The sequence below is a fragment of the Rhinatrema bivittatum genome, chromosome 3 (assembly GCF_901001135.1).
Source record: "Rhinatrema bivittatum chromosome 3, aRhiBiv1.1, whole genome shotgun sequence".
Classification (NCBI taxonomy): domain Eukaryota; kingdom Metazoa; phylum Chordata; class Amphibia; order Gymnophiona; family Rhinatrematidae; genus Rhinatrema; species Rhinatrema bivittatum.
The window spans coordinates 376,305,140-376,333,107 of NC_042617.1; the positions used below are offsets into that span (position 1 = coordinate 376,305,140).

A 27,968-nucleotide genomic window follows, 5' to 3' on the forward strand; every position below is an offset into this window, starting at 1 on the left:
CCAGAGTTACCCAGACAAAAGGGGATATTTTTAAAGGTCCAAATTTATCCTGACAATGTACCAAGGTAAGTCGGGCCTGCCCTCCACTTACCCAGATAACTCAAGGGCAGTCAAACAAATAGGAAATGTAAAACCTCAGGGTTTGTCCAGCTAAGTGTTAGTTTGACTGGACAAACCCTTTTGAATATAAATTTCTATAGGCCTTATGAACCTTGTTCGCTTTCATAATCTATGTTGCTATGCAAAGATAAGTCAAAAGCGGTAGTCACCGTTGACAAGCACGATGAATCAGCTCCAGCAGTGTAGCAATATGGCATAGTTCTCAGACAACCCAAAAGGTCTCCATAGTCCTTTTTTGTCCATGTTAGCAACTGATGCGCTCTCTCATTATTCACATTTTGCACCTTCACTTTTTTTTTTTATTCTCTTTTCTTTAACCCATTACCCTCAAAAAAAAAAAAAAAAAATTAGGAAATTAGAAAAATTGTGACTTTTCCTTTTTTTTTTTTGGCCCAGAAGCAATAAAGTGGGTTCAAGATGTGCCCATCATAGACCATCACTTGGCCTGCATTTACTGGTGAGATCCTTTCCATGATGTTCCAAATTATTTCACATTTTCTAGGAGAGAGGTAGGCAATCTTTCTGAAGTGGTGTGCCAAGATTTAAATCAGAGGTAGGCAAGGCTGGTCCTCAAGTGCTACAAGCTGGTCAGAAGAAGAAGAAGAGTAGCAAGTGTGAGAAAATACACCATCACACCATACAGCCAGCGAAATGAGTTGTTAAAAGTAAATCTTAGCATATTTTTTATTAATTTTTATTAACCCCCATAAGTATATTGTTTAGATACCAACAGTGGGATAGTCCAGAACTGATTTTTTTTGGCAGGGTTAACATCCCCAGGAGTCTCTCTCTCATTTTAGTCTCAACCCCCTTTCTCGCCTCCTCTCCGACAACAAAGGATGCAAGGCAGAACAAGGGCATTTCACAATAGCACTCATCATAGAAAAATAATATTCAAATTCTTGTGTCACCTCAGCAACATGAACTGCCTCCACTACCAAGACCATCGTGCAATAATTCAAAAGCTTGCAAAAAAATGGACCTAGAATTTAAAGCAAACCTGCCATACTATAAACTCAAAACTGCTAGACTCAAATAGTAAAATATCAGGCTGCTATAGATCCCTACACAGAAGCTACATGCTGGCAAACTAACTCATTGGGGTCACAAATGCAAAACACAGATCCTCGCCGAATAAAGAGACCATAAAGTATAAACATCAAGATGTAGTCAAAACGTAAAGTAGAAACTACAACAAGCCATGCTCTGTATGCAATGCAACAATGGAAAAACAGAACATCACTATTCCTCATAAAGCTTCAAACAGTAAAATCAAAAAATATAAAATAGTAAAACCATATTAATAAAAAGAATAAATATTTCAAAACAGCTGATAAGTAGAACATCCAATAATTTAAAACTCATATGAAAATTTAAAAAAATTTTACCAAACACCAATAAAATATTTCAAAAATAGCAGACATATGTCCAATAATTAAAACTAATAAGACTTTAAAAATACCCAATTCTTCATACCTGGGAACTTTTTGATTTCCAGTCACCCTGAGTTGTGGATTAGTGAGGTGGGAGGTTGCCACACAAATTTTATCTTTCATATACACACATTCTTCGTAATGAACTCACACAAAATTAACTATATAAGGCTTCCAATCCTCCTCATATAAATCTATCAATCACAACATATCCCACACAGGGAGGAATTATCTTAAACTGATATTATCTCAAAAATTAATTTTTAGGAAATTGTATATGAATAAATGTGCTCTCACAGTCGCCTGGCTCTTGCCCACATAGGGCTGCAACCAGTATCGTGTTAAAAATTTACAAGGGACGAACAAGACTACAAAAAGAGTTCGATTTATTTTTGGATGAATCCTCAGCTGAAGAGGTAGTCATTACAACAAAAAACATTTGACTCCAGTTCAGATGATTCCTCGGGTGATGAAATAGTGCGTGTAGGAGGAGGATCAGGATCGATGGGAGGTAGTGGAAAAATACCCACTTTTTTAGAACCCAGACAAGAGCGGCAGGCTCATTTTCAACCGAGTTTACAGGAAGAGCAAGGGGGGCAGAGGTACCAAAAGAGGTGGACACGATCCCAGGGGCGGAATCGAGTAGTGAAGGAACATAAATAGTAAATCTCTCCCAAAAGTCACTGACCAATATTCACATAAGGGCCTTGAATAGAGGCCTTTCATTTGTACCGACAGTTCAATTTAATCATTTTGAAGTTTGCAAGATTTTTCAGCAATTTTTTTTTAAGATCATTGCGTCTGAAACTGTTTTTTGCGAATCTTCCTCCAGGGAGTACAACCGATGATTCTTTGGTGAAACCACATTCATCCTGGTGTCCACCTGGTAATATGGACCCTGTAATCCATACTTTTGCACGTTTGGTCCAAGCAGACATAGATAGAATACAATCCAGCAACCTAAGAGGAAAATATAATTTATATCGAGCTGAAGATGAGGCTTTGAGGGAAATAAGTAAGGACCCTGATTTAATAGTGAAGGGGGCAGATAAGGGAGGGGCGATTGTAATAATGAATAGGACTGAATATAGGGATGAGACCTATAATGGGATGGCAGAAATAAGTTTTATGTAGAGTTAGAGGGTGACCCTATGGAACAGCTGAAAATGGATATAGATAATTTACTGGAAGAATCATTATTGAAGGACTGGATTACGGTTCGGGAATATAAATTTATGAAGGTTGAACATCCAAGAACACCAGTATTTTATCATCTGCCAAAAATACATAAATGTCTTGATAATCCTCCAGGCCGTCCTATTATAATCGGCCAGGGGGTACCACTTTCCCAGTTTGTGGACGTATTTTTGAGACCTTTGGTTCCGGATCTCCCCTCATATTAGGGACTCGAGTGATTTAATTAGGTTATTGGAAGATCTTGATGTGTCTTTGGAGGGGGTGGCATTGGTGAGCATTGATGTAGTATCATTGTATACTAATATCCCCCAGGATGATGCCTTACTGGTAATAGAGGATAGATTAGTGGAAAGGGGTATCAGAGTGCGTACCCCGCATACATTTTGTAATATCCTTGGCAGCAATAGCTTTAAAGAAAAAAATTTTTCTGTTTGACAGGGTGTATTACCAGCAAGTGGGTGGTACAGCAATGGGGGCAACAATGGCCCCGAGTGTTGCCTGCCTTTATATGGGGTGGTTTGAACAAAGATGGTTGGAGGGTTGTCCCTATAGACAACTCATAAATCTGTGGCGTCGTTTTATAGACGATATCCTCATACTTTGGAAGGGTGGGAAGGAACAGTTTCATGAATTTGGGAGATGGCTGAATAATTGTGATTCTTCCATAGAGTTCACATTTAATTTTGGAGGCACAAGGGTTGCCTTCTTGGATATCCAGATTGAAATTGAGTCAGGATGATTCTTTTTCACTATTTTTAAAAAACCCACTGACAGGAACACGTTAAGTTATTCGAGCTATCATCCACGTAATCTGGCCAATAGCATCCCTTATGGCCAATTTCTGCTATTAAGAAGACTTTGCTCTACTGTTGTAGAATTTAAAGAAAGATCTAAAGAAATGGGCAACATTTTTGGATAGGGGGTATCCTGAACAAGTTGTCCGGCGAGCCCTTAAGCGGGCTCGGTGGAACAACAGGGACCTACTGTTAAAGCCACAAAAGAAAAATTCATCAAATAGGATTACATGTGTATTACCATTTTCTGAAGGGATACAGAGGGTAACTCAGAGTATTAGAGAAAATTGGTGTATGTTGCAAACGTACGCAGTTTTTAAAGATCAGCCAATGGTGGCTTATAAACGAGGTAGTAATATCAAAGATATTGTGGTACATTTTTTTTTCTCAATAGGTTTAAGGAAAGAGAGAGTGAGGAAGTTGGTCATTTTCCATGTCAGGAATGCTCTATGTGTGCAGTGGCGCATTCAAATACCCTTTCAAGTTTTCAATTGGGATATGGATATGTTCCGTTTGTGAGGACTACCTGTGCCTCTACACAAGTGATAAATGCTATTTGGTGCACTTGTAAACTACTGTATGTGGGGAAAAACGTTGAGGAAATTGAAAATACAGCTTATAGAGCATAAAAGTGCCTTAAAATGTTATGGAAGCCCCATTGATACAACATTGTACGGAGAAGGGTCATGGTTTTGAGGACTTGAGATGTACAGTATTGGAAGTGGTTAAAGAAGATCAGCAGGGAGGCAATGTTGATCTTAAGTTGTTACGGAAGGAACAAAAGTGGATATTTAAATTGGGTACGGTTCAGCTGGAGGGACTTAATAGAGAAGTGGATTGGTCAGTGTTTTCCTGAAAGCGGATTGGAGGAGAATCTGGGAGTTTGATTGGTTTAAAAGCATTAGTGTTTGGAGGGGGAGGGATTGAATGTGAGGCGCCATCTTTGAATTAGTGCCGGTGAGAGGAGCCGGGTGCGGTCGAATACTGAAAGTAAGTTGCATTGTTTGAGCCATTAAGTTTTAAAAAAATGTTTAGATATTTACTGATATGAGTGAGAATAATTGTGTTGCACATATAGGAGAAATCCCCTGAAGAAGGCGGGTGTTACCGCCGAAACATCGCCGATGTCGGGAGGCACGGGAGTGTGTATATATAGCAGCGGCTCTGTGAAACAGCGAGCCTACTGAGCAGCGGAGGAAATGGCAAAAAGATAAGGACTTAGTAGTGCTATTGAATATAATGGTGTTGATGCGATAAATATATTGAAAAATTGGGAGAAATCTGGAGCACTTAGGTGTTGGGTAATAATTCAGACAAATATTGAGAGATTGGTTTTAAAAAGTGGGTCACGTGATGGGGTTTTTAAAAAAAAACCTTCATTTGTTGGGAAAGAGTAAATGAGGTGACTGTGTGTGCGATATACACGATATTTATTTGTTTATTTAAAATCTTTTCTATACCATCGTTAAGCTAGTTGCCGTCACAACGGTTCACAATAAGGCACATAATTTCAAACTTAAATGTGTTGAGTTATATTAAACAGGTCCCAAATACTGTATCATAGTTTCATATTAAATATTATTTAGTGGTTGTGATAAGTCATGTCTACTTTAAGTATATCAGCTATAAGATAAATTAACACTTAAGTCTAATAGAGGTAAAGTAAAATAAAATATACACACACACACCATTTGAGTAAGCTGATGTGTGTGTGTAGTTCTTTGGACTGCATCATACAATTCCCTGGATTCTACTCTTCATTCCCTTTGTGGTATGCTTGCTTAAATAGCCATGTTTTTAAACTTTTTCTGAATGCTTTGATGTCTCTTTGTGTTCTAATTTCTAAAGGCATTGTGTTCCATATTATAGGTCCTGCCAGGGATAGGGCCCTATCCCTTACTTGCGTTAGTCTGGCTGTTTTTACTGAGGGAATAGTTAGTAGGGCTTTGTTTGCTGATCTCAGGTTTCTATTAGGGACGTGTACGTGAAGGGCTGTGTTCAGCCATTCTGCCTTTTCGTCGTGTATTAATTTATGTATGGTGCAAAGAGTCTTGTATTGAATTCTTTGTTCATTGGGTAGCCAGTGTAGTTCAATTAAGGTTTTGGTGATATGGTCTCTCTTACCGGTTAAAATTCTTGCAGCTGTGTTTTGTAATACCTGTAGTGGTCTTATCGTGGTGTGGGGTAATCCAAGTAGAAGGGCATTACAGTAATCAGTGCTTGAAAAAATTGATGCTTGTAGTACTGACCGGAAGTCATTTGGTGTTAGTAGTGGTTTAAGTCTTCTGAGAGTCATAAGTTTGGCGTAACCTTCTCTTACTTTTATAGATATGTTGTTTCATACTTAGTTCCGTATCGATAATCACTCCAAGGTTTCGTACTTTCTCTGCCAGTTGTATTTTTTGGTTGTTATTGATTGTGATTGGGTTTTGAATGCTTGTGATGTTTTTTCATTCAAGATGTAGGAATTCTGTTTTCTCTATGTTAATAACTAATTCCATCTGGTTTAAGAGCTGTTTTTATTATATCTACATGTTATATATACATGTTGGCTAAGGTTAATGTTTTCTCAATTGAGTCATTAATTGGAAGTATTAATTGAATATCGTCAGCATATATGTAGTGTGAGATGCCCAGACCAGCTAGCAGGTGGCATAACGGCAGCATGTATATGTTGAATAGTGTGGCAGATAGGGCTGATCCCTGCGGAACTCCTGTTTGAAGGTTTATTCTTTCTGACATTGCGTTTTTTGATTTGCACTTGGAAATATCTGTTATTTAGGTATGATTTGAACCATTTGATTGTTGTGTTGCATAGTTCTATTTCTTCTAATCTATTTAATAGGATATCATGGTTTACTGTGTCGAATGCCGCTGATAGGTCCAGCATTACTAAAATGTAATGTTTACCGCTGTCGAAACCTCTCATGATGTTGTCTGTTAGCGTAAGTGGTAGTGTTTCAGTGCTATAGTTTATCTCATCAGCTAAGTTTTTGGTTGTTTGCATCCATGCTGTTGTGGCAAAGTCGCAGTTGGTGCAATCTATTTCAGCTAATTTTTCTTCTAGTTTGTCTTTTAGGTTGTCTTATATTAAAAAGTGGGCGATATTCAAATTCAATGGGTTCTCTTTTTTGAGTCACTTGTTGTTCGGTATGTTTGATAGCGGATTCTATTAGGAAGTGGTCTGACCACGGTATCAGTATATATTCTGTTTTAATGTGTTCTAGTTGTCTGTGTTTTATAAATGACTAGCTGTGCCTGGCCACATGTTGCAGTGGCAGAGTCAGGTTCTTTTCCCCCCTCCCCCCTCCCCCTTGCTCATATACCTCAGTCACACATCGTCCTCCACCTTGGTCACTCACCCCCCTTTTCCTCCCCTGTCCCCACTCCAGCTCTCTCCCCTCACACTCACCCCTCCCCCTTCGGTCACTAACCCCCCCTTCACTCCCCTGTCCCCACACCAACTCTCACCCCTCACACTCACCTCTCCCCTCTGTGTCTCTGCCCCCTTCATTCACCCTCCCCTCACTGTCACCTCTCCCCACCTACTCCCTACCCTTTTGTCAGTGACACCACACCCTCTCTCAATCTCCTTCCCTGATTCTGATCCCCTCTGGCTTGCAATGCCCTCCCAGCTGCCCCCCCCCCCCCCCCCCCGTCCCTCTCCCTCGTGTGGTTCTGCGTGGCCCGCTCCCGAAGGCGTGAGGTCAGCGAGGATCCCTCCCTGTCGTGCACGTGAGCCGTACCAGATCACCGCCGCAGCTCCTCCCAGGTGTCGAATTTCGGCCGGCCGATACCACCACACCCGATATTGCTGCCGGTCCACCGCTGCTGCTCCTCCCAGCGCCATGTTGGTCCCGCTGTGTGCGACGTGCACCGCTGCTGCCCCTCCCAGCGCCATGTTGATCCCGCTCTGCCCGACGTGCGCTCCCGCCCGCGCATGCGCAGTACAGCAGCTTCATTTCCCAAGTTAGATAGCGTGTGTTGCATGTCTGTCCAACAGATGTCACTGTTTTCCCCACACACATGTAAAAACATGGGGTTTTTTGTAACCGTGTGACATCTATGTAATCTAGATAGAGAAGAACCTTGCCGAAAGTGAAAGCAAGGTTGTGTCCAAATTTGAAAGCAATTGGTGCAGTAGCTGAGCCTGGTTAAGTTGAAAAAACAGAACAGAGCAATAAAAGGTTACAGTTTGTGGTTTGTTTGTTTTTTACCCCAAATGAACAGCACCAGCAAAGAATAGTTTAAATATGCAAGCACACCTTCCTGGGGGGCCCCCCCCCCCAACCCGGCGAAAGAGCAACCCACACTACAGCCCCCCTCTCGGGAGATGTGGAGAATCAGTGCCCCCCCCCCCCCCGTGAAAAACGCGCGGCAGAAAATAAGAACTGTCCCCCACTGTGCTCCTCCCCAGCTACATGTGTAAACTGCCAGCCGGTGGTGAGGGTGTGTGCTAGGGTTTGTTCTGCCGGCTGCCATGTCGCAAACCTTCACCGGTGAAAGTGGTGAGTCATGATTCCTGACCTAGTAAGGGCAAATGTCCGCTGAGGATATGGCGCTGACGGGCTGTTGCCCTTACTATGTCACATGGTGTACCGACATCATTGTTGTCTCCGTATAGCATAGTAAGGGCAAGGTCCGCCAGCGCCATTTTGGTTGCTGGCATCCGACGGCCCTACTGAATGCAATGTGTCCCGGACCGTTCCTGTGGTGCCGGCGGAGAAGCACGGACTTGTAGCAGGTGTAGTGTGTGATCGAAGTGCAGTACGTGGGTGGGTTGAAGAGGGTACTTTAATTTAAATTCGGAGGGTGTGTGAAATGCGTGGCTTCCCAATGTAGCAGCCAGGAATTCGTGTTTTGGTGTGTTTTGGGAGGGTGGGTGAAGTAAGTGACATTGGCAGGCGTGTGGGTGGGGGTGTGTGGTGTGATGAATGTGGATTTCTGTGTGTTATGAGGGAGTGTGAATGAAAGACAATAGTCCTGTGTGGGGGTGGGGTGTGGTGTGTGAAAGGTGTAAGAGGTTGCGCTTGTGCTGACGGCCACCAGATGTCACCGTTTTGTGTAAGCAATTTTTAAACTTGTATTACCTGTCACAGGTGTGACCTATATGTAATGTAAGTGTATAAGATCCTTCCCGTATGGGAAGTGAATGTTGTGTGCAAATTTGAACGCATTCGTTTAAGCGGTTGGTGAGATTAGCGACGACGTACAAACTATTTAACATTTTTATTTATATAGATAAATCTAGAGAGTGTCCTGCTTGGTGGATGGGCTTGTCAGTAATTAGGGTGAATCCTACTGCTGTCATGAAATCTATCAGTGTTTGACAGGTGTTGGATAAGTGGTGCATATCCATGTGTAGGTTGAAGTCACCTAGTACAATTGTGGGTTTAGAGGTGTTTAAGGGTGTTAGGAATTCAATTAGAGGGGAGATGTTTAATTCTAATAGGGTAGGAGGGCAGTATATAAGGCAAATTTGTATGGTGTTCGTTTCAAACAGAGCAATTTCATGGTTTCTTGGTGGTGTAGTCTGTATTAGTTTACATTTAAATCTTTTTTCTATTATTAGGAGTAATCCCCCGCCTCTTTTATTTATTCTGGGTATTGAGAAGACATCATAGCTTTTATGTGCTATTTGATTTTTTAAGACAGTGTCTGATTTTTTTTAACCATGATTCAGTAACAGCTATGAAGCTTGGTTTTGTGTCATATAATAGGTCTGTAATTATAGGGAATTTCTTGGTGATTGATTGTGCATTTACTAACAGGAACGTTATCATTAATAAATTATTTGTGATGGAATTGTTTGTTATTTTGGTCTTTTTTATTTGTATGAGATTAGTGGATTGAGTTTTCTTAGTTTCGTTTGCTATGTGTCTATTTCTGTGTTTGTGTGAGTAGTAGTTTCCATATTTACCTTTGTTTAGGCAGGTTTTGATAGCTTGTAGTCTTGGTACCATTCTTTCGTTGTCCATGATCATTGTTGTTGGCTCTGGTTTAGTCGTTGGTTCATTCATTGTTGTGGAGTTTCTCAGGGGTGTATGAAGGGGCGTACAAAGGGGCCTGGTTGCAGCCCTATGTGGGCAAGAGCCAGGCGACTGTGAGAGCACATTTATTCTGATACAATTTCCCAAAAATTAATTTTTTGAGATAATATCGGTTTAAGATAGTTCCCCCCTGTGTGGGATATGTTGTGATAGAGAATGTGTGTATATCAATCTCACACACACAAGCTCTCACACTTATACTCACTCCAGTCCTCTCCCTCTCTTCTGGGAAAACGAGGGAGCATAATGACTGCTTGTATTTAAAGGGCTTCAATGGCGCAATAGTATCTAGTGCCAAATTCAAAGACTTAAACCAGCCAGAAACTCTTTTCACCATTCTTACAGGAGACATCAAATAAATTGGACATCTAAATATTATGTAATTGTTCAATCTCAATACGTGATCACTTCTACAGATTCCATGAGAAACAGGAAGGTTATCGATGACTGACATTATGCCAAATAGTCAAACCATAGGACTTCAAAATAAAAATATTTAAATTTGTTCCTATTGGATCAACTTTCATGCAAAAAAGCTAGATCTAATGTATGACCTCTGCAATGTGTTTGAGAGCCAATAAACTGTCCAACCCAAGGAAGACACTGCATCCAGGAAATCAACATTATAGGAAAGAGGGTCTATCCACATGCATATTAAAATCACCAAGACTTCTGGTAATTTGGTTGTCTGAGAGATTGTTCATAGCACAAAATCTGATGAGGGCCTTCTAAAATCTGCTCAATACTACTCTCTAGCCTTAGTTATTTTGTTTTTATGCTGTGCCAATGTATAATGCCTCTGGAATCACTAGTGTTTTTCGGTTGCTTGATGTTTTCTGCTGAGGTATGTCAACAAAAATCCATGTTCCACTTATGACAATAACAGACTCATAGCTTTTGATAGGTGTCAAGTTGAGTTGTCTCTACTTAACCTCAAAGAGGAATTCATAAAAGATCTCAAAAAATGTTTTGATGACTATTGCAAATACCTTAATTAAATTACAATCCTCACTCAATAAAATGAGGTAAAATTTAGACAAACATACTTCCAAACTCACTGAGCTAGAAGGCTGAGTTTTTGTTCAGGAGACAAAATCTGATCAAATACTGGGGCAGCTGGAGGCACTAGAGTAAGAAAATATGTCTTTGGTCGACAGATTAGAAGAGCAAGAAAATAGAAACAGAAGGATTAATCTTTGGATCATAGGAATGCCTGAATCGTTGAAGGAGGCAGTCCTATACCAGCTAGTCCAGGTTTGGTTACCAGAACTCTTGGGTCTCTCGTTCGAGACAGAACCAGTGCTGGTGGAAAAGACCCATGGGATAGATGTGGCATGTGACAATATGGTGCGGCCTAGACCTATTGTTGCATGCATTTTGAATTACGCTGATAAATTTAAACTAATGGCAGTGTACCAAAAAGCTGGTTTGCTGGAAAATCAGAGCAACAAGCTTCTGTTTTTAATGACTATTCCGTGAAGTTTATGGCAAATCGTAGAGCCTCGACATTGACCTGCTCTGAACTTTCCAAAAAGGGGATTAGAATTTCCTTCCCATTTACTTCTTGCTTAAAAGTGATTCACAATGTCAAACTGATCATTTTACATTCTCAAGAACAAACTGATAAAATATATGGCAAATTTATATGTTCTAACAATACCTGATTACAGCTAACTAACCCTCTATTTTTATTTTTTTGTCAATATGGGGACTCAAGGGGCTGAAGTTGTTTACAATTTCAGCTTATGATTCACTGCCATAATTCTGTTCCTCACTGATATTCAACAGTAATTCATTATTTTTGGGAAGTACTATGATTTGACTGCTATTTGGTACTTGCCTATGGATCTTATTTGGGTATACTGTAGCTGAGTTTGGGGTTTTTTTTATCTTTTCTTTGTAATGCTTTAATTATGGACGCCAAAGGAGATTCAAATTATTGATGCTACAGACTTCACTCTTCAGATACAAGTATGAAGCACTGGAATTAATGATCATTGTTGCTACATTATTTTGAATTTGGTGACTTTGGCACAGACATATACGCACACACACACGTTTTGACTTGTGAATGTGTTTTTCTGGGGATTTAATGGTTTATTCTGTTTCCCAGTATATTAACTTTAATTTTTTGGATTATGCAAGTGTCTAGAATTTTTCACCTTCTTCCTATGCATGATTTTTACAGTGACTGCATTGTTTTTCTTTAAAAATATGGAGCCCTTTTCTCAAGAGGGCACAGAAAAGAATGTCTCTTAGGCTTTCTTTCCTTTGTCACAACCCCCAGGGGCAAGTTCCTTTTGTGGGAGTAACTGTTGCTCTGGCCCAGGTGGTGGGGTGACTCTCTTTAATGTGCCCTTGGTGATTTGTAGCAAAGATAGCTGAGCACAGGATGAGTGTTTAAATAAGTTTTAATGATTCTGAGCAACTTGTAATCAATTTCCAAGTGCAGTAACTGTCTGTACAATTCATTCTTTTACTCTCCCTGTGTAAGTGCTGAGTCCTGACTCCCTTGAACTGGGAAGCATGGTGGTTTCCCTGCTCTTGGCTGGCCCTGACTTGTGACAGTTCCCTGGGTATTTTTTCCAGTCCTACCTGGGTCCCGCCGACCTCACAGGATGCCCCAACCTGCCCTCGCCTCCTGACCGAAGATCCTTCAGGGGTCTTCCAAATATTCCTTAGATTTGTAGTTGGGAATTTCTCCTTCTTTAAATCCCAGGCTGTAGCCCAGACCATAGTATTTCAGACTCAGTCTATCTCCAGGCGCTGCTTTACTTTTTTCTTCATGGCTCCTAACCTGGCCGGATGTGCATAGGCTTGATTCCCCAAAAGGATCTGGGAAACGTTGTAGCCTTCTCTGTAGGGATGGACCCTTCACTCTAAGGCTCCTCTCCCTTCGACTCCTCTTCAAAACTCTACTTCAGCTACCTCATTGGGGAGGAGCTGCTAATTCATAGTACTCATCTAGGGGGGAACTAGGGACATCTAGTGGCCAACCATAGGGGTGCTACATATATGTCCAGAAATCATGTGTGTGAATTTTGGGGGGGGGGGGGGGGTTGGGTTGTAATTCTGATAGATTCTAGCCTCAGCAGAAGGCATTGCCAGATCACAGGTTTGGATGTGGCACAGTTCTTTTTCATCTCTTTTTTTTTTGGTCTTAGCTGCACATGGACCCTACAGGATGTTTTTGCAGAGGATTATAGGAAGAATGCAGATTGGAGATCCTTGCTGGATGCAATTCCTTGGAGTGTTTTATGTTTGCAGATTACACAATATAAGAAATTGCCATGCTGGGTCAGACCAAGGGTCTATCAAGCCCAGGATCCTGTTTCCAACAGAGGCCAAAACCAGGCCACAAGAACCTGGCAATTACCCAAACACCAAGAAGATCCTATACTACAGATGCAATTCATAGCAGTGGCTGTTCCCTAAGTAAACTTAATTAATAGCAGTTAATGGACATCTCCTCCAAGAACTTATCCAACCTTTTTTAAACCCAGCTCCACTAACTGCACTAACCACATCCTTTGGCAAAAAAAATTCCAGAGCTTAACTGTGCATTGAGTAAAAAAATAATTTTCTCCGATTAGTCTTAAATGTGCTACTTGCTAACTTTATGGAGTGCCCCCTAGTCCTTCTATTATCCAAAAGTGTAAATAACCAATTTACATCTACTCGTTCAAGACCTCTATCATATCCCCTCTCAGCCGCCTCTTCTCCAAGCTGAATAGACCTTACCTCTTTAGTCTTTCCTCATAGGGGAGCTGTTCCATTCCCTTTATCATTTTGATTGCCCTACTCTGTACTTTCTCCATCACAACTATATCTTTTTTGAGAGGTGGCAACCAGAACTGTACACAGTATTCAAGGTGCAGTCTCACCACCGAGCGATACAGAGGCATTATTACATTTTCTGTTTTATTAACCATTCCCTTCCTAATAATTCCTAACATTCTGTTTGCTTTGACTGTTGCAGCATACTGAGCCAATGACTTCAAAGTATTATCCACTATGATGCCTAGATCTTCTTCCTGGGTGTTAGCTCCTAATATTTTATTTTTATTTATTTATTTGTGTTTTTCTATACCGGCATTCACGGAAGTTCGTATCATGTCGGTTTACATAAAACAAGGGGTGAGCAATACATTATAACGTACATAGCTAAAACGTAAGAGTATACATTACAAAAGTATAACAAGTGCACAGAAGAAAAAGTTACAATAGAACAGGGGTTATTCTAACTGGGATTAGAGTTAGAGGAGAGATAAAAAGTTTAACAAGAAGTAAAACATTGTAGTGATTGGTTGGTATTGTCTGTTTCAGTTTAATAGAAGATGCTCAGTGTTGCTGCATTTGATGGAATATGGAACCTAACATTGTGTAACTGCAGCAAGGGTTGTTTTTCCCTATATGCAACACCTTGCCCTTGTCCACATTAAATTTCATCTGCCATTTGGATGCCCTTTCTTCCAGTCTCACAAAGTTTGATGACCTCACTCGTTTTCCTTTCCAGATCATTTATAAATATATTGAAAAACACCTCCAAGTACAGATCCCTGAGGAACTCCACTATTTATTTATTTTATTTATTTAAGTTTTTCTATACCGGCATTCGCGATAAAATCGCATCATGTCGGTTTACAATTAACAAGTAGATAGGGAACAAAAGGCAATAAATAACATTGATCTAAGTAATAATAATAATAAAATAATAGTAATAGTAGTAAAAAACGTTAAACAAGAGAAGGCTAAGGAATGCAGTTACAATAAAACACGGGAGTAATATAACTTGGATCAGAGAAAAGAAGCAGGGGTTTAAATATATAACATATATGCCAGTCAATGTGCTTATAGCGTTGAAGAATTGCCCTTATGAGGTAGGGATATTAATTACTATGATTAAGGCAAAGTCTGAGCGAATAGGTAATAATGGAATAGGTTTAGTTTAGGAAAGGCTTTCGTGAATAGCCACGTTTTAAGTCTTTTCCTAAATGTAGGAAGGCAGGGTTCCTGTCGCAAATCTGGTGGAATGGAGTTCCACAATGTTGGTCCTGCAGTGGAGAAAGCCCTGTCTCTGGCGGTTATGTGCCTCATGGATTTGGAGGGTGGTACTTGTAGGGTTTCTCTATAGGACTCTCTGATTGGTCTTTTGGACGTGAATTTTTTTTTTTGAGAGGAATTTGAAGGGTGAGCTGAGAGTGTTGATGTATAGCTTTGTAAATAATGGTTATGGACTTATATATGATTCTGTAATGAATTGGCAGCCAGTGCAGATCTTTGAGGATTGGTGATATGTGGTCTCTTCTCCGTGTGTTAGTTAATATTCTAGCAGCCGTGTTTTGGACCATCTGAAGGGGTTTGGTGTGAGATGATGGAAGACCTAATAGCAAAGAGTTGCAGTAATCTAGTTTCGAAAAAATTATTGATTGTAGAATAGTTCTGTAGTCATGAAAATGGAAGAGTGGTCTTATTCTTTTTAAGACTTGGATTTTATAGAAGCAGTCCTTAGTAGTTTGATTTATGAATGCTTTTAGGTTTAACCTGTTATCCATGATAGCTCCCAAGTTTCTTACTTGTGGAGTTTGTAAATTGGGTGGAGGGTTTGTGTCGATGTTACTGTTTTCAGATGAAATTAGGAGGAGTTCGCTTTTTGAAGAGTTTAGTATTAGATTAAGGTTTGAGAGGAGTCCATCAATTTTTTGAAGACAGGTTTCCCAGAATTCTAGAGTTTTGGTGTATGATTCCTTGACGGGGATGACTATCTGGACGTCATCTGCATACAGAAAGTGTTTAAGGTTTAAGTTGGTTAGCAGTTGGCAAAGAGGGAGCAGGTAGATATTGAAGAGCGTTGGTGAAAGGGAGGAGCCCTGTGGAACTCCCGTAGATGAAGAGTAGTGTTGAGATTCTTTGTTGTGAATTTTGACTTTGTATTTTCTGTTCCCTAAGAACGATTTGAACCATGATAGTGCTGTTCCTGTTATTCCGATGTTTGCTAATTGGATTAGTAGGGTGGAGTGGTTAACCGTGTCAAAGGCGGCTGAGAGGTCCAGGAGGATCAGTAGATAAGTGTGACCTTTGTCCAGGCCCATGATGAGGTAGTCGGTCAGTGAAATTAGTAGTGATTCGGTGCTTAAAGCTTTTCTGAAGCCATATTGAGATGGGAACAGAATTTTATGTTCTTCGAGGTAGTCGGAGAGTCTGGAGTTAACTAATTTTTCCATTACCTTAGCTATGAAAGGGAGATTGGATATAGGACGGAAATTGGTAGGATCATTAGGATTTAAGTTGGGTTTTTTTAAGAGCGGTTTGATGGATGCAATTTTCAGGTTGTCCAGGTAGATTCCTTGTGCTAGAGAACAGTTAATAATGTCTGTCAGAGCATTGGAGATTGTGTCTGGTATTAGCAGGAGAAGTTTGGATGGGATGTGGTCTAAAGGGTGAGATGAAGGTTTCATTTTCTTCAGTGTAGACAGTATTTCAGAATTAGTGATGGGTTCGAAGGATTGTAGAGTAACGTCTTTGTTGTGGTGGAAGTATGTTTTGGGTGGTGTTGAAGTGTTGGTTCTCAGCTGTGTTATTAGGTTGGAGATCTTGTTGCTAAAGAAGAGGGCCAACTCCTCTGCTTTTTCTTGTGCTAGGTTGGCAGGGATGTCAGGAGTCATGGTTTGCGTTAAATTAGATACATAGGCAAAGAGGGCTTTGGAATCAAAGATAATATGGTGGATCTTCTGTGCAAAGAAGTCCCTTTTTGTTTTTAAATGTAGCGCTTTTGTATTGGTGGAGTGCGAGTTTGTAAGCAGAGAGGGATGTCTGTGTTGGTGTTTTTCGCCATTTGCTTTCCTTCTGTCGGAGGTAGTGTTTCAGTTTTTGAAGTTCTTCTTTAAACCAAGGTTGTCTTTTGGAGGAGTTGTGTACGAGTTTTTTTGTTGCCAGAGGACAGAGATTGTTGGCTGCAGTTTCTGTTATCATGGACCAAGAGTGGAGGGCTGAGTTGGGTGATGAGATGTCTATGAGAGGGAGTTCTGGGCCAAGATGATTGTGTAATTCCTCGGATGTGCAAGATTTCCTGTAAATGAATTCAGGTTGTGGGACAGGTTTTTTGCTTATTTGTTCTAGCAAGAAGGCGGAAGATATTAGAGTATGGTCAGACCAGGGAACAGGTTGGCATTTGGGTGGAGTTGAGTGAGAGATGCTAGAGTTTACGAATATAAGGTCCAGGGTGTGACCTGCTCTGTGGGTGGGTTTATTTATGATCTGCTTGAACCCTATGGCCGACATGGCGGTTAGGAAGGATTCGCAATTGGTTGAGAGGATGGGGTCGTCGACGTGTAAGTTGAAATCTCCCAATATTATAGCAGGATGCTCCAGATTTAGGTAAGTTGTTGTTAATTCTAGGATGGGTGAAGCATCGGATTCCAGAAGGCCTGGAGGAGCATAGATTAGAAGGATTTGTAGACTGTCAGATTTGAATAGACCTGTTTCTATTTTTGATGGGGAGTTGATTGGGAATTGAGTGATTTTTAGCTCTTTTTTGGCTGCTAGGAGGATACCTCCACCCCTTTTTTTCTTTCTGGGGATAGAGAAGATATCATAGATTTGAGTTGGAAGTTGGTTTAGTAGTGCGGTATCCGTTTGTTTAAGCCATGTTTCAGTTATGGCGCAGAGGTCAGGACTTTTGTCCAAGAGAATGTCGTTGAGAATTAGTGTTTTCTTGGCGAGTGATTGTGCGTTGAATAGTATCAAAGAAAAGAGAGCTAGGCCTAAAGTTTGGGTAAACGGGGAAATCATGATGGGGATAAGGGATTTGTAGGTTGCGACCTACAAATCATGATGGGGAAATCATGATGGGGATAAGGGATTTGTAGGTTGCGACCGTTCTGCCTTACCTCTTTCTCCCCTCTCTCTTTGGGTAAGATGGCTGTCTCCGGTGCAGAGGGTCTCAGCATTTCCAGACCAGCATGGGCGTCCCCATCCGCCATGCTCACTCCCATGGCCTCCTAGGGCGCGAGTATCTCAGACACTCAAATACACGTCATGGCGGGAACTGGTTATTGGAAGGGTAGGCCTGTGTGCAAGTTGTTTTTGTTCGCCCACCACAGGAGAGATGAACATAGTTGGTGGGTTATTTAAACTGGAGCTGACAGTGATTGAATGGCTTGTATCCACTGTGATCTTAATGTCCATTGGGTTATTCTCATGGCTAATCTGGCCATAGGAGTGACATGAACAATGGAGGCCATGTGGCTGAGCAGAGTTAGAAACTGCTGTCACCTGTTTCTTTTTGCACAAAGATTTCGCTGAGGAGAGTGTATCTGCACGGTCCTCTGGGAGGAAGGCTCTTGCTATTATGGTGTTCAGGTCTGCTCAGATGAATTGCAGTAGGTGAGATGATATTTCAGGTAGTTGATTAGGAATCCCAATGAGTGGAGCAGATTGATTGTGAGTCTGAGAGAGGTGAGAGCTCCCTGCTTTGACTGGCTTCTGATGAGCCAGTCGTCCAGGTAAGGAAAAACGTGTACACTTTTTGTGCAAATGAGCCACTGCTACCGCTAGCCACTTTGTGAATACTCAGGGTGCTGAAGCAAGTCCGAATGGCAGAACCCGGTATTGGAAATGTTGATGACCCACCAGGAAATGCAGAAACTTGCGATGAGGAAGGAATATTGGAATGTGAGCGTAAGCTTCTTGCAGATCCAGAGAACAGAGCCAGCTCCTGCTTGAAGAAGGAGATGCTTGGTGCCTAAGGAGACCATTGTGAACTTCTCTTTCCATAGATATCTGTTGAGATTTTGGAGGTCTAGGATGGGATGCAGGCCTCCTGTTTTCTTTGGAATGAGGAAATAGTGAGAGTAGAATCCTCTGCCCTGCCGAGGAACTGGTTCCACAGCCCTGGTTCTCAGAAGGGTAGATAATTCTGCTTGCAGAAGAGTGATTATGATCTTTGTATATCCAAAGAGACTTTGGATACTGTGAGAAAATCCAGACTGTAACCTCGTGTTATAATTGATAGCACCCATTGATGTGTTGTGATGTTTGACCAATGGGGCTGAAAGAGAGAGACCCGACTTCCCACTGGTAACTCTGTGTTCGGGTTGGTGGAGTGGCTGCTGTCCTCTGGCAGGTTTTCAAAACCCTGATGCTGGGCCTGTCTGAGGAGGAGGCTGAGGCCTAGAAGCTCTCGCTTGTCTAGGCTGAGTTCTCTGCACTGGTCTGGATGCTCTACCACAGGGTGCTGGTGGATAGTACCTATGTGGTCTATAGTAGGGCTTTCTGGTGTCCTTTCTCACTGTGTGACGTGTGGCAGATGAGGTATCTTGTGGGATAGCAGACAGTTGATGCAGAGTTTCAGAGTGTTCTTTTAGCTGAGCTACTGTGTCTTGAACCCTTGTTCCAAAAAGGTTATCACCAACACAAGGCAGATCTGCTAGCATCTCTTGAACTTCAGGCCTGAGGTCAGAAGCTTTGAGCCAGGCCCAGCGACGTGCACTGATTCCAGTTGCAGCTACTCTTGAAGAGGTCTCAAAACTGTCATAGGCAGCACGTACCTCGTGCTTGCCTGCCTCCAGCCCTTTGTGTATGATCTCATTTACTGAGTCTTGGTGTTGCTGAAGTAAAGACTCCGCAAGCTGTTGCATTTGTTTCCAGAGGTTACATTAATACTGCATCATATACAATTGATATGTTGCTAACCTGGAGACCAACACTGAACCTTGGAAAACTTTTCTTCCTAGAGTGTCTAAAAACATTTGTTCTTTGCCAGGAGGAGCTGATGAGTGGGGGTGTATTTGCTTTGACTTTTTCTTGGCGGATTCTACCACCACTGATTGGTGCAGGAGTTGGGCCCACTGATAACCAGGGATGTGCTGCATCAGATAGATGGTATACATTCTTTTGTTCACCGGTGGTACTGAACAGGGGTGTTCCCACAGCCTGTGTTGCAGGTCCACCAGAACCTCCTTAGGAGGGTCCACAAACTGCAGAACCTCTAAGGTCTTCTGTCTGGTATCTTCTTCTGATACTAGTTGAAAAGGAACAGTATCAGCCATCTCCTTTACAAAGTTGGTAAAAGATAAGTCCTCTGGGAGTGACTTTTTCCTGTCTTCAGGTGGGGACGGCTCAGACAAGATGTCCTCTGAAGAAGTGTCAGTGTCTCTGTCATCCCAAGTGGCCGATGCAGGGCACCATGGAGGAGAAGCATGAGGTATAAAAAGAGGCATCGATGGTTTTTGTGGAGGCAAAGGAGATATCGGAATTTTCGGCCGAGAAAGTCCAGAGGGCCCTGGTATGGGTTCAGATGGCAGAGAGGCCCCCCAAGGCATCATCTTCACTGATGGGAATCAGAGTTTTATGTGCCGATGGTTGCATCGGAAAAGCTTAGATGAGGGCATCAAGCTTTGACAGAATTGGCTGAAAAACTGAGAGATCCGGTATTGGTATCTGAGCAGGCATCGGTGACTGCACCGGCACCAGTTCCAGCAGTGTCGATGGCCAAAGAACCCGGAGAGCTTCTTTCACTGCCTGGCGGATAAAAAAAAGAGTCCAGTTCCTCCCTTATAGGTCCCTCTGGTGGCTCAATTCCCGGCACCTTTATTGGTGGGAATAGTCTTGGAGTAGTAGGTCTCGAAGGTGTTGATTGCTCTTGTATACGAGACCTCTTCGGAGATGGCTCTCTCGGCAACAATAAGGCCTCTGACGTTGACGTCTGCCGATGCTTTTCTTTATGCTCTGTGCTTTTCTTTTCAAGCATGGATGTCGATTTTACCGATGCCCAGGACAGAGTCAGTGATAGCCGGTCTCAGGAGCCGTCAGTTCGATGCTTTCGAACGACTAACCTTTTAGACGCTCCAGCCGGAGACGATTGAGTCAACGTTGATGGAATAAGTTGAATATGGAAGAGATGTTCCATCTTCTCTTGTCGGGCCCTCCTGCCCTTGGCCGTCATTTCAGCACATTGAGGGCAGGAAGAAACATCGTGACACTCACCCAAGCACAGGACACACTTGACATGCGGGACGGTGATAGACATTGTGCGAGTGCACGGACATTTTTTGAAGCCTGTTGTCATAATGAAGGCCGGACAGCCATCGACGGCCTTCTAACAGAAACATTCTTTGAACCCGATCGAAAATGGGAAAAACTGTACTCACCAGCCGGTGGTGACAGGGAGACCCCTATGTAGGGGATGAAAAGAGATTGTTTTAAAACTTCTCTCAAATTTGATGTGTGAGGAAGTCACACAGGGCTCCTTCACCGCGATGCTAACTGCAGCATGGAAAAACGAAGACTGAAGGGAGACCTCTGTGGCTCAAGGGATGCTGGGCATGCTCAGTGGGCTCAGTATGCCAGTCAAAAGTTTCTAGAAACTTTGATAGAAAGTTTTCTGTGATAGGGCTCTGTCCAGTGACGTCACCCATATGTGAGGACTATCATCCTGCTTGTCCTGGGATAATGCCCAAACCTTTGGAATTCCTCACCCCCTATCCTTCAGAAAGCTATTAAAAACCTGAGGCAACATTTGCTCTCAGCCTTTCATACTGACATTTGCACACATGCTACCCAAACCGCTACAATCATTGCTCAGCCCCAGAAATCAGTACTTTGTTGGACTGACAAATAACACTAAATTTACCTGCACAGGAAAGCTCATCTCATCAGAACTATGTAGCAAACTCAGCTGCCTTAGCTGGTACTCATTGTACCTCTGTCTGGATTCTTGTATTTAAATGTAACAAACTGTAACTCACTTTGAACTCTCCTGGTGAAAAAACGTGTCATAAATATCATGATAAACATGCCAGAAGCTTGAAAGTCATGGCTCTGTAGCCTAGCTTTTTTCAGCCATTTTCTAAGGCTTGTCTGTAAAGCAGTCTGTTTATTCCAGTTAATATATTCTTTGATGACGTGGTCTTATTTGACCATAGTTTCAGTTTTTTAATGATGCAATACAGATTCTTTAGATGCTGATTTTAGTCCTGAGTTATGTATTATTTTATTTTGTATATTACATATGCAATATGTTATGGGATTGTCTGTTTTATTGCAGAGTCCGTGCTCTCCCAAGAGTGCAGGAAGTCTACAAAATCCAACCCTTCTTGTGGAATTCCCCACAGATTTGTTGCAGAACAGGGCAAGAGCAGCAGCGGCAGCCCTTGTATCTCTCTATCATTCCCATAGGTGTGATCCTGGCTTATTCGTAAGACAGCAGCAGTGCCTCAAGTCACAACTTGCCCATTGCTGCTGGCTCTGAGTGTCATGCTTTAAACTCTGCAGCACTACAGTGTCCTCTGAAGTTCAAAGTGTGACAGCAGCTCCAAGCAGCAAACGGGAAGGATGCAGATTAAGGTACTGCGACTGCTGCTGTCTTCTTCCTAACTCCAAGCCAGAATGGGAAGGACAGATGCAGAGATGGAGAGTGGGAAATAAAATGATTGAAGAGATGATTGGACAAGATTGAAGGGGATTGGAAGGAATGGGGCAAGAAAGTGAATGAGGGATTGGAGGGAATGCAGTGGCATGAATGAGGGGAATTTGAGGGCAAGAGAATGAATGAGGAGGATCAGGGAAAGTGAGAGAATCAGTGGGGAAGTGCACGAATAAAGGGAATCAGGGTGCAAGGAGATACAGGCACCAACAGTGAGTGGGGAGACAAGATGCTACAGGGTGAGAGAATCGCTGTGGAGGAAGGCTATGAGCTAAAGGATTGGAAAAGGGCAGAGAGCAAGATGATGGAGCTGTAAATAATGGAGTCAGAGGGACATGTGTGGAGGGGCAGAGAAGCTGTGGGGTACAAAGGAAGGGATTAAGGAAAGGAGGACTGCAAGTGAATCATTCCTTTCTCTCCTAATACAGGATTCCTTTTTCCTCCGCTTCCCCAATTGATTTACATTGTCTTCCCTTCCCCCTCCCCAATTCCCCCATTCTCCACTCCTTCTGTGCCTCCATCCCTCCCACCTGAAATTCCTTCCCCATCCCTCCAACTCAAGTCCTCTTTTCTTGATCCATTTCCTCCCTTTCCCCCATAAAAGCAAAATACATTTACTGAACACAGAAATTAAAAAAAAAAAATTACTTTTACAAATTAAAATAAAAATCAACATTAACATGTAAATATGCTACATTCTTGTCACAGAATGTGCCAGTTCTTGTGCAGAATCCGTCCTTGAGCTGATGCAGGATTCTGAGGACTGTGATTTTTTTGTATATGGATTTGTGTTTTGTTATTATGTTACAATGATCAAACACAGAAGGACTTAATAAGGACATTGCCCTTCTCACATATTGTCAGAGATAGGCCAAAATGTTATTGTCTCCTTAAATCTTGAAAGCTAGTAACAGATGTATGACTTTAATCAAGAGCAGAGCCATTGGGCAGAGAAAATATAGAACTCCTGAACTTTTTTCCCTCCAGATAAAAACACAAGAGGGCAGTGGTTCCTAACCTGTGGTCCACTGACACCTACGAGTCTGCTAAATCATAACAGGGGCTCCATGCAAAGTGCAGCTGCAGCAACCAAAGATGCATGGCTGGCTGCTGTGAACCCCATCCTGCAGTTGCTGAAGAAGAGGTCCAGAAGAGAAGGGGGGGAGCCCAGATTGAGAGCTTGTGTATGTGTGAATGAGAGAGAACATGCAGTAGTGAGTGTGTCTGGGTGTAAGGGAGCCTGAGAGAGACAGCATGTGGGAGTGTGTGCATGTGAAAGGGGTAGCCTGTGGGGTTGAAAGCATATATGCATGTGAGAGAAAATGTGTGTGTGTGTCAAGTACCCTGTGGGAGTGAGAGCAAGTGTGAGACAGATTGTGTGTGATAGAGGGGACCTGTGGGGTGAAAATGCATGTGTGTGTGTGTGGAAGCCTGTGGGAGAGCTTGTGTATGAAGGCGCATGTAGGAGTTAGCACCTGCGAGTGTGAGACAGTGCATGTAGAAGCCAAAGAACATGTATGTGGGTTAGAGAGTATGTGTGCAAGAATGAACAGGTGTGCATTATAGAATGTACCTATATGAAAGAGGCTAAAGTTTAAAGACCCAACCTCACACCACTAATCCAAGCCATCCCAGGATGAGAGGAATACAAAAGTTCCCAGGTATGGAGAACAGTGGGTTTTTTTTATCCCTATTAGTTTTAATTGTTATTTGATGTGTCTTCTGTTTTGAAATATTTTATGGGTGTTTAGTAATTTTTTTTTAAATTTTCTCTTTATTAATTTTTTAACAATAAAAAGCAGACAAAAACTTTGCACAGAAACTCAGCAATCTTGCCATCATTACATCTTACTCCAAAAGGAAATTTCAAATATAAATAAAATTTAACCACAACCTGTGTTAGAGGGGGGTGGATATAGATTTAAAGGGAGAAAAATAAAGAATGAAAAGTCAAATATCAGTAATTAGCTTTACAGGCATGGAAATCATTTATCCTTCATTACTATTGTCTGAGACATTCAAAGGGTAATCTCTAGGGGAAGATGTTAACAAGCCCCTTTTTCTAGAATCTAGAAACATTCTTTATTTTCTTTGCTCCAGAGCAATTAAGACATCTTTATTATATGTTACCATGCACGTGCACGGGTACCTTAGAAGAAACTTAGCTCCAATTGTATTACATTCCTGTCTCATCAACAAAAAGGCTTTTCTCCTCTGTGTTATTTTGACCATATCGGGGAATATTTGGACAGGTTGTCCCAGAAAATTTTCACCTAAATGTTGAAAGTAGTATCTCATAGTCAGACTTACATCACTCAATCTACCTTATAAATGGGCCATGACCGACGGCCCGCAAATGCGCAGTAGAGCACAGCTCTACTGCGCATGTGCGGGCAAGGACGTCGGTCTTAGCCAGCGTCAAAAAAAAACAAAACATGGCGGCGGTGTCGGGGGGCAGCGGCGTCCGGTGGCAGCGGCGGCGAATGACGACGAGGAGCGGCGGCAGCGGCGAGGGAGGGAGGGGGGAAGAGTGAGAATGAGGGAGAGGTGAGAGACAGGGATGTGAGTAAGTGCAAGGGTTAGAAGTTGTGGAGCAGAGAAAAAGGGAGTGGAGGAGGGCTGAGGGAGATGGGATTGAGACAGGGTGGGGAGTGACTGAGGGAAGGGGAGAGAGGTGGGAGTGACTGAGGGAAGGGGAGGGAGGTGAGAGTGAAGGGAAGGAGGCAGTGGGAGACAGAGTGAGTAAGACTGAGGGGTGGGAAGGGGGGTGAGTGACTGAGGGGGGAAGGGGGAATGAGGGAGAAAAAGTGTAGGAGGGTGCTGTTTTCGAAAATGGACCGAAAACAAAAATGTAATGTAGCCCGTTGTGACGGGCTTAACGGCTTGTAATTAAAGAAACCAGCAAGGTCGATCTATTATTTCAAGCGAGGACTCTAAGAACTGTCAGGTTCCCAATATCTAGCTGTGGCTGATTAACTTCCCCTCCCCTCTTAAATGGTAAAAAGTACACTTTGTTAAGAGATGGTACTTAGATTGTAAGCCCTCTGGTGATAGAGAAATACCTACAGTACCTGAATGTAAACCGGTGTAATATCTCAATTGAGATTGAATGTCTGTATATAAAAATAATAAATAAAATATACACTAGGTATTTTTAGTACTTCTACGAGGTACTTTTTTAGGGTTACACGTGGTAATTCACCGATGACTCTTGGGAAGTTTAACTCTCTTAGGTTTAATCTTCTCATTTTATTCTCCATAATTTCCAGCTTTCTAGACACAGTTTAGTTGTCCTGAATTAACTTTGCACAAACATTCTGAGTTGACTTTGCAGATTCTTCTAACGCAGCAATCTTGTCTGTATATTCTTGAAACAGATTATCCTGTTCCAGCAATAACTTGTCCATTTTTCCCCGACAGCAAAGATAGTTGTTGAGAATAGCCATTAAACATAGGGCAGTATGAAGCATGTAATTCCCTAAAGAATCAAGAGTTACCGTTACTGGTTTAGCGATGTCTTCCATCTCTAGGAGAGTCTGTAGCCTGGAGTGTTCTTTCGACTGTTTCCCTCTCGCCTCTTCCCCAATTGGGACTGGCGCAACTCCAATCCTAGGGTCCGTCTCCACTCTCACTACCGCTCCTGCTTGGTCAGTCTCGCCAAACGCCATTGCTGATCCGGGGTCCTCCAGCTCCGAGGCTGCTCCCTCGGCATTGCTCGCAATACTCTTTGGTGCCGCTTCGCTCGGCGTCAGCTTAGAGAGTTGTAAAGTCCTGGCGCTGCTGAAGTTCTCAGATCTGGGGGGGGGGGGGGCTTAGAGATGTTTCCCCAGATAGATTCGCCACTCCCACCGGCTTCCTATCAGCGGGGCTTGCTCCCCCAACCGGATAAATTGCAGTCAGTTTGGGGATCTGGCCGGGCAGAGTTGAAGGCATCAAGGGATATACCCTGACTCTGCCTTTCCTTTTAGGAAGCATTCTTTTCCAAGGATTCTGCAAAGAGAAAAGGATCAGCCAGATTCGAACTGCCGCTACATGCCCGCCACCATCTTGGCTCCACATTCGCCGGAGCGCACTGTACTGTATCAGCCTGAGAGACAGAGTTCCAATAGGTTGCCTATGTCAAAAGTCTCAGGCAGTCAATAAAAGCCAAATCAGGCTTATTTTTAATAGACTTTACGTAAGTTGTGAGTTGAATCGTGTCTGGCAGAGATTTCCAAAAAGATGGACTAGCCACTGCTCCCAACTCTCTGATAGCTGAACATCACACACTGAAGGAACGTCAGTCAAGCAATCCTCTGAGGAAACCTTAATGCTCTAGAAGGATTAGGAACCAACAGCATGGTATGCATCAATGGCAATCTTTCTGAATTTGTCATTATATGTATCAAACATACTACCTTAAACTGAAGTCTCGTACTCACTGGTGGACAATGCAATTCTTGAAGAGTTAAAGAGATGATTTATTTTCCCTAGCCACACATTTAATTGCTGGCCTAAGTTCTTTAGCAACTGGAAAGCTCACAATTCATATCGAAAGAGACCAATGTACAGAACATTTCAATAGTCTAGCCTAGGAAGAATCACAGACTAGACTACTCTACAAAACTGGCCAGACATAGCCTGTCTCTTCATGTACAGAATTTGATAAAGAGGCAGGTGTAGAGAGAGACGCTGGACCTCCACTGAAATTTAACAGAGTGGGTTGCCTGTCACAGGTGATTTTTTTTTTTTTTTTTTTTTTTTAATACAAACAAAAAATGTGTGCACCACATCTCTCCACCTTTCCCTTTTACTGATGTAGGCCTACCTCAAACATCCTTTCCCTTTCCCCACCAGTCTCTCATTCTCTCTGCTCCATAATTCATCTCAACCAGCCCTCCTCTCTCCCTCCACCAGTCCATCCCTGATTGTTGCTGTCTATCCCTACCAGTTACTCTCTCCCCCTCCACCAGTCCATCCCCTTCAGTCACTCTCTCCATGCTATTTACTTCCAGTCTTTCTCCCTCAACACATTTCCACCAGTGTCTCTCTCCCTAGTCCATTCCCATTAAGCTCTTTCTCTCCCTCCAACAGCTCTCTCTCTCCCCCCATCCCTCCCATTGCCAGTCTCTTTTTTTCAGCCACCAGTCCATTCCTATTAACTTCAGATCCAGCTGTGAGACTGCCTGTTGTCCATAAGTTACCAGACATGGGTACATTTCTGTATAGTTATTGCTGTGCTCTGCAATTACAGTATTCAATTTATATCAGTAAGCATCATTTAGTAAGTTTAATATCATGAATGAATCGCTTTAGGGGGGGGGTGCAGTCAAGATGGCGGCAGGACCCTAGCACTGCTTCGCTCGAGGATCGCGTTTCCTTAAAACATTTTTTTCCTCTTTGCGTTTCAATATGCTGGCGAAAAGGAAGGGGAAGACTAAGTAAGATCTATCCCTCGGTAACCCTGACTCCTACCAGGCAGCAAACTATTCAGCAGTGCTTGGAAACGGCTACAATGAAGGGGCCAGGAGTCCGGCTGTCGAAGGAAGCAGAGGAGAGTTACCTTCGACCTCGGAAGAAGTCTCTCTGAGCCCGGACGGCAGACCTCCACCGCAGGAGCGAGAACACCAGCAGAAGCCGACCAGCCAGAGCCACGGAACGGTTGTTACTGGTTTGGGGGCCGAGGGGGCAACTGCAGGGAGTGCACTCGCTCCAGAGACGCTGGAATCCTCAACCGGAGAGGCGGACAGAATCCAGGCTGTGGAAACATCTGCTACTGGAGGCGAAGGTGAGATGCTGAATAATCTTCAGCCAGCCTTTACTATGATTTCAAAACCAGCGACAATAACTCTTGAGTCTATTTGGGACCTATTAAAAGATATGGGTAATGTTGTGAATGACTGTTCAAGTAAGATAACAACTTTATCTCAACAAATGGACATGATTTCTAAAAACAATAAAGAACAAATTA

General features: G+C 42.6%; 1 long non-coding RNA gene across 3 annotated transcripts in view; it reads right to left on the reverse strand.

The window, feature by feature from the left end:
• Positions 1 to 27,968, reverse strand: part of LOC115087879 — a 147,047-nt gene that overhangs the window by 117,338 nt on the left and 1,741 nt on the right. The window contains exons 2-3 of one of the 3 annotated variants that reach the window (XR_003855640.1): positions 27,561 to 27,865; positions 24,849 to 26,008 (exon numbers count right to left, since the gene is read on the reverse strand). This is a non-coding gene — a long non-coding RNA (uncharacterized LOC115087879). Of the gene's footprint in view, positions 1 to 24,848; positions 26,009 to 26,737; positions 27,866 to 27,968 lie in introns of those variants that run through there. The other 2 variants (XR_003855642.1, XR_003855641.1) reach the window with 2 other exon arrangements.